Source organism: Artibeus jamaicensis, unplaced genomic scaffold (assembly GCF_021234435.1).
Source record: "Artibeus jamaicensis isolate MK-2021 breed Jamaican fruit bat unplaced genomic scaffold, CSHL_Jam_final scaffold_369, whole genome shotgun sequence".
NCBI lineage: Eukaryota > Metazoa > Chordata > Mammalia > Chiroptera > Phyllostomidae > Artibeus > Artibeus jamaicensis.
The window spans coordinates 16564717-16571807 of record NW_026522042.1 but is presented as its reverse complement, the minus strand read 5'-3'; the positions used below and the strand labels follow the sequence as shown (position 1 = coordinate 16571807).

The window sequence follows — 7091 nt, the reverse complement described above, 5'->3', positions numbered from 1 at the left end:
AATATTTCTTGTGTAAATTATACTTAACCTTTATGCTGAGGACACCTCTTGAGTAGAGATTTCTCTTTATTTCACTAACCTTGTAACAGTGATCAGGAGAATGCTTATCTTCTAGTTTTTCATCTCTGCCTCCAAGTGTCTTTCTATATGAAACATCTATTTCAAAACCACACTCTCCCCCCTTTTCCCCAAGGTCCATGGTTTTGTGATTATTTTGAAACTACATTGAAGATTTCCTGTAATAAAGGAGAAACTGTCAAAGCAGTTGAACTGTGATGTTGAGACTAATTTTTTAGGCTATGAAAAAATCTCTCAGCTCTTTTTTTATTATATACTCAAGAAGTAAACAAGCAACTACAGAAGTTTTCTACACTACAACCAGTTAAAATTTGGCCATGACTCTAACTTTTTCATTCCAGCCAGGTCAGTATTTGTTGCGCTCCGATACCAAACAGTCAGCCAGTCTCTTAGTTTTATTTCAAATAATTTGTCAAAATCCTCAATCTTTCTGAGTTCTGAAAGTCATCCAATTCTCTAACTCCTTAGCCTCAGGTGAATTGAATTCTATAGGTGCTCTTCTAATTGCTTCAGTAATACACTCACATATGGCATCTCTCCTCTCAGCATCCACTTAAAATGTTTGAAAATAATTGTCACCAAATAACTACCCCATTGCAAAATGGGTAGCTGAGTATTTACTATAAATCAACTAATCACAATGTAGTTCTTGGTTAATCTATGGTCTAGACCATGACTCCAGTATGTTTAAGGAGAAAATAAATAAAACATTTAAGTAGTGAAACAGATTGAAGAAGAAGAAACTGTACCATAGATAAGTGACCAAGGGGCAAGCGTTCGGCCAAAAGACCATTACAGTAATTTAAAAGGTATGTCAATTATCAGCATTTTGACTATTCTAACCCCAGGACAGGCTTTGGTCATGAAAATTTCTTCTGTGTGCTTCAGATAATCTAAAATATGAGTCAGGGCCAGCTGATATATCCAGGCAAACACCAGAACTAGAGGCACGGAGTTCATGTCTGTAATAAGGATGCCATCTGGTCATATCTTGCCAGGTTCCTGGGCTTGTTCTTGAAACTATATTTATACAATTTTGAGTTAAAAATTACCACACAATACCCGGTCACACAGAACAACTCTGTTTCCTTCATGGACCCATGTGCTTTTTTCATTTAGTAATTCATTGATGTTGTTGACTCATTACAATTTCTTCATATTAATAAAACAGTTTTTTAATTTATGTTATTCAGTCCTCAGATATTCTTTACTACATGTGTGTGATCTTCTCTTTTTATGTCTCTGTTAAGACTGCTTCAGTTACTGTTATGAATTTTTCTTCACCAAGTTAACTAACACATATAATATATAATGCATGGGTGGAAGAAATAGGTTCTATAACACTGGAACTGTTTTTGCACAATACTACATATATATATATATATATATATATGTGTGTGTGTATATATATAATATATCATATACATCCCCAATTGTTAATTGTATGTAATTGATAAATCATTATTTTTATAAACAATAAAATCAACAAAGCAAAGCTTGTGAATTAAAAAGTATATTAGTCACTGACAAATCTTTCTATAACCTATCAACCACAACATACTTTAGGCTGTAATGAAGAATAAAAAGCATTTATCTGAGCAGAGAATGGCACCTCGGGAGGCACAGACAGGTGCAGCTGCCCGTGTTGTGGTCTGAGGAGAACAAGAAAGGGAGGGTTTATGAAGGTGAAAACCGCAAGAGTTGTCTCTGCTTAGAGCTTCCGTGTGAAGGAAGGATTCTGGCTAGGTTAACGAGGACTGATTAGGTCTATTATGCAAATGAAGGGTGCCAGTCGGTGAAGGACTGGTTCTTTTCAAGATGAAGAATGTACATGATCAGGTGCCATGGTAAGGAGGGAAAAAAGTCCAGGGTCTGCTTCAGGGTTGGCTTAAAAGTTCGTAACTTCTTGGGTGTGATGTGCATAAGAGATTTTCTTATGGCCTCCTGGTTCCATTCTGTTCCCTGGACATAAATGACTAGGTCTTGGCAATTTTCGTTCATGAACCCTTTTAAACATTTAATAAACATTATAGGTCTTACCTATCAGATAGGAAAAATATGTTTTAAACACTACACAATAACGGAGGTATCATCGAAAGATATTTGGTCTTTGTCTCTGGTTCCCAGCACAGAGATAGAAAAACTCTAATAATTTTCTGGTGTAGACTGTGATAGGAGCTTCTTTTGTTCTAATGAGGCAACCTTTAGAGGACCCTAGCTATCTTGAGGATGCAGACTGGTTGCCACAGGGACCAAGCCTTGATTAGAACCTTGGATATTTCAGTCTGGCCCCTCAACTCCTGTGGAGTAGAGAGAGGCTTGCCCCCAGTTTATGTGATAGATGCCCCCATGCTCAGAATCTTTCCAGACATCACCCTATGTTCTCTCCATCAGCCTATTCATTGTATCCTTTAAAACTTTCTTATAAATAGTTGGTAAACATAAGTAACATATGTCCTTGAGTTCTGTGAGCCATTCTAGCAAATTATTAAAACCATGGAGGTAGGGAAGGGACCCCTGAATTATAGCCAGTCAGTCAAAAGCACAGGAGGTATGGCACCTGAGACTACCCTCTGAACCTGGGAGAGGCAGTCTTGTGCAACTGAGCCTTTAAGCTGTGGTGTCTGTGTTAACTCCAGGTAGTTAGTGTCAAAATCAAATTAGGTTGTTGAAAACCCACTTGGAGAATCAGAATATTGGTTAGCAGTGTTGGAAAATACCACAGAATAAAGTACACATAAACTGTCAAAGTGATTACAAAGGTAGAATTACTGTTATGTCTAAACCAGTTTTAAACATGAACATGGATTTAACTTAATTCTATACTCTGTATCCTAGTTCTATTTTTTTAATTACTTTATTGTTTAATTACAGTTGTCTATATTTACCTCCCACCACCCTCCCCAACCCCAGCCAAACCCACCTCCCTCCCTTGCTTCCAACCCCCACCTTGGTTTTGTCCATGTGTCCTTTACAATAATTGGTCCTGAAAACCCTTCCCCTCACTCTCCCCTCCCACCTCCCTGCTGGTTATTCTCAGATTGTTCTTAATTTCAATGTCTCTGGTTATATTCGCTTGCTTCTTTCTTTTGTTGATAAGACTGTACTTTCAGGGATCATTTCTATAGTTTGTTTCTAGTTCTATTTTTAAACTTCAAAGAGTTTTCTATTTTTACCTTCCTCAGGTTCCAATGGTCCTAATATATCCTGAGCTAAAACAAGGAGGCAACAAAAAGATCAGCCATGGGTTGCTGCAGGACTCAGGTGTTGGACAATCGATTTTTGTCGAGCCTGGTGTCTCGTTTCACAGTCTAATGTATATAAACTTCAGGCATTACATTGAGAGCATTTTATTTTTACATTTATCATATATTAATATCTTATAATCTTTGGATTGTTTATCATAACAGATTGCAATTTTTTTGAAATTTAGTGTGTTTTATAGAACTCAGGTATTATTTGATTTCCTAATAGCTAGCATCACCTTACCCATTGTTCTGTCATTTTGTACATTAACTTGGGGTGTTGGTATTATAGAAAAGCTGATAAGCAGAAATATATATAATGTGAGAAACAAATATGTGTATGTGTATACATACATATGCATGTTCATATGGAAAATAATATAATACTTAATAAATATAATTTTAAAAATCTGAGTTTCATTCACTTATAATTGTAAACCTACTTTGGCCCCATTCTGTACATAAATATACTTGTTACATTTGCTTAAAATAATTATACTTGACTTTTTCTTACATTTTATACATATCATATTATTTGGCCTTGAGAATTTTCAAGGGGAAAATCTCATTAATAAATACCTCACTTATAAATATCAACATAGTCTCAACATATTCCAATTAAGGATATAATTAATAATTTTCACTCTTTGTTCTCCTGCTCCTAGCTTTTGCATTTCCTCATCTTAAATTTTAGTAATTGTATTGGGAAAGAAGCACATATTCAAGACACATATTTTACTTGCATATTTACACAGATTTGTAAGATCCACTTTAACTCAATTTAAACACACACTTTTTAAAAATCTAGTTCCTTCTCACTGCTCTGTTTTTTCTTACTTTACCAGTGTTACTATTTATTTGTTGTTGCTAATGTATTTCTTCTATTATTTAAATAAGCTCTAAAAACCAACAGTTTGAAAGCGTTGTGTATTTGGCTTAATGCTTGGTACCAGCAATTACAAGATCCTTCTTTAAGAAAACACATGCCGAAGCCACTGAGGAGTTTCTGAGAGACCCTTCCCAAACCAGCAAACTTGTTAAAGGTATGGGCTACAAAACTCAGATCTGCAATGTCAAAACTTCCGTACACGTGATTTCTGGAGAAACTGGTGTTATGTGATTTGTCATTAGACAGCAAATTCCCCAAATGATGATACCTTAAAATGGAGATATAATACTATCACAATGGTTACCTTATTTGGGAAGAATATTACTTAATCTTCCTGTGTGTACATTTCATGCATATTTTATAAATTAAAGATGACATTGAAATACTCTAAATGTAAGAATAACATTTTCAATATAAATAAGTTGCATATGTATCACATTTTGTATATGCTTAAAGTGGTTATTTGGTAATTAGTGTAAACTCCAATTATTATCGTCAAATATGAAACCACTTACATATATGTAAGTTTATATGTCAAGGATTGAGCATATAAACTACCTACAAACTTCAGCACAAAATTGTAAAAGTTCTGCATTTGTTAGAATATAATTTAGTGGCAACAGCTTTCTTTTTCATAAGGGATTTAGAAAAATATTCACATTTCAGTTCTTTGAACTGTCAGTCTGAACTTGCAAATCAGAAGAAATTCTGAAAGAAGAGTTTGATTGTCTAAAACCAAGTATTCTAAGTTATGGAAATGTACCTCAAAAGAAATGAGGGAGAAATCGTAATGAAGCTGCTTCCTCTTTTGAATATATTCTCCTAAAATATTGCAAAACTGAAGTTATTAATATCTTAAAATATTCTTTTTTAAAATTGAAAAATCCTGCCACCTCAAATAATCAGGAAGCTTTACATCAACTTTTCACATAGTAGACTTTTCAATACAATTTCTTAAAGTTTATCTAGACCAAAAACTGTAAAATATGACAAAGTACCTCATAAACAGGGATAATTTTATGATTTTTTTCTCAAAATAGTTTAACCATACTTTGATGCTTATGATGAATGTGAGTGAGGTTGACATTTCCAATGAAATTGGCATTCAGTTATAAAACATATGAATAAAATCCAAAGGTTAGAGACTGTAAATTACCTGGAAGCAGCTAGCAACCACTGCTCTATTTTACCCCAATTATTTAAAAAATTAAGTAAGAAAAATAAGAATAGTGGAAGCTAATGATAAAAGATAGCATGTACCAAGATCTCAAGGAAATGGGAGAATTTCTGCATTAACTACATTAACACTGAGGGTGCTATTGTTTCTGCATTGTGCATGCTATGCTACTTATTCTGCAAACACACGTAGATGGATAGAAAAGATTGGGATAATTATTTTACTCAATTCCACATTCTTCCCTCATGGGAGATGTGGGGGCTAATTAATGAGGAAATGGATGGTGATCTTTGATGATAGAATTGGAAGTAGAATCCCTCAACTTTCTTTCCTACTTGTTCCCCAGCTACAGTAAACCTCAATCAATCTTAATACCTGAACATTTCAAAACTATAACTTCTATTATTTAAATCAAGCATGTTTAAAGATGGTGATACAGTCTGCCAGGAGATACACAGTGACCTCCAATAAATTATTTAGGTAACAGGCCAAAATGTCAATTAGATTAAAAAATGTCATGTCATTAGCCATGTACTATACTTATACTAGTAATTACAGACAGTATATAACACTATTTGGTAGGTAAGGTAATATGAAAAATAACTATCACACAAGGAAGGAGATCACTAAGACTCCTTGAATAATATTCAGCTACAATTAAAGGTTGTTAAAGTATCCCTAAATTTAAAACATTACCAAGCAATATGTATAATATTAAATCAGTTACACATTATTTGAAAGTTTAGGTAGGAAAAAAAGTCTTAAAAATAGAAGGCCTGCCAGCAAGTTAATTTATTTAAATGAAATCAAAGGTAATTTAAGTAAAAGTATTAAAAACCATATTATATATTCATTTCCCAAAAGTTTTCATTCATCTGACATATCTTTGGAGAATAACACACACGCACTCGAACATGCACACACATACAAAGATATATATGTGTTATATGTGTATTCTAATAAATTAATAGAGAGGGGGAATTTAAATTTATATATACGTCTTCAACTAATCTTCCAAAACACAAAAATATACCTCAACTTATTTGGGTTTATTTATTTTTATCAGCAATATTTTTAGGTTTTAAGTATAAGTTATATATTTCATTATTTTCTAATTATTTTGTTTCCAGATGTTTTGAAGTTTAATTTTTTTATTTTACAATAGGTAGTTGCTATGACTGTAGTGTTATGAATGTAGATGAACTTCTAATTTGACTAAAATGGAGGAATAGGATTTAGATTTACACCTCCAGCTAAAACTTGTTTAAACGATATACATGAAATAATAGTTTTCAAGTAACTTTACATCAGGCAATGCTGGAAAGGTGAGGAAAAAAGTGAGCCCTATGATTACTCCTGTCTTGAGTGTTTCCAGGCCAAGACACGTGGAAGGAGAACACAAACAAACACTTAGATCCCCCACAATTAGGGTGATGAGTTGACATTCCAGATAGATGAAGGCAGGAGTTTGTAGGACAAAGTACTGTGGAGAAGGGAGCTGGATTTATTTAATAAGCTAGGAAGACTGTCATTATTTTCCCTGCATCTGTATTTACAACTCCATCTCACACAATATTCTCCTTTGTTTACTATGCTCTTCTCACATTATACGCATCCTCACACTACTGTGCACTCGGATGTGCAAGACATTTAGTTTTTCATCTTCACCCTGAAGGCACTCCTGTTAGAAAATCATATAATT

The 7091-nt window shown here is 33.8% G+C and overlaps 1 pseudogene; it reads left to right on the top strand.

Moving 5' to 3' along the window:
- The first annotated feature begins 3175 nt into the window (after positions 1-3175).
- Positions 3176-3264, top strand: LOC119048453 (uncharacterized; annotated as a pseudogene).
- The last annotated feature ends 3827 nt before the right edge of the window (positions 3265-7091 follow it).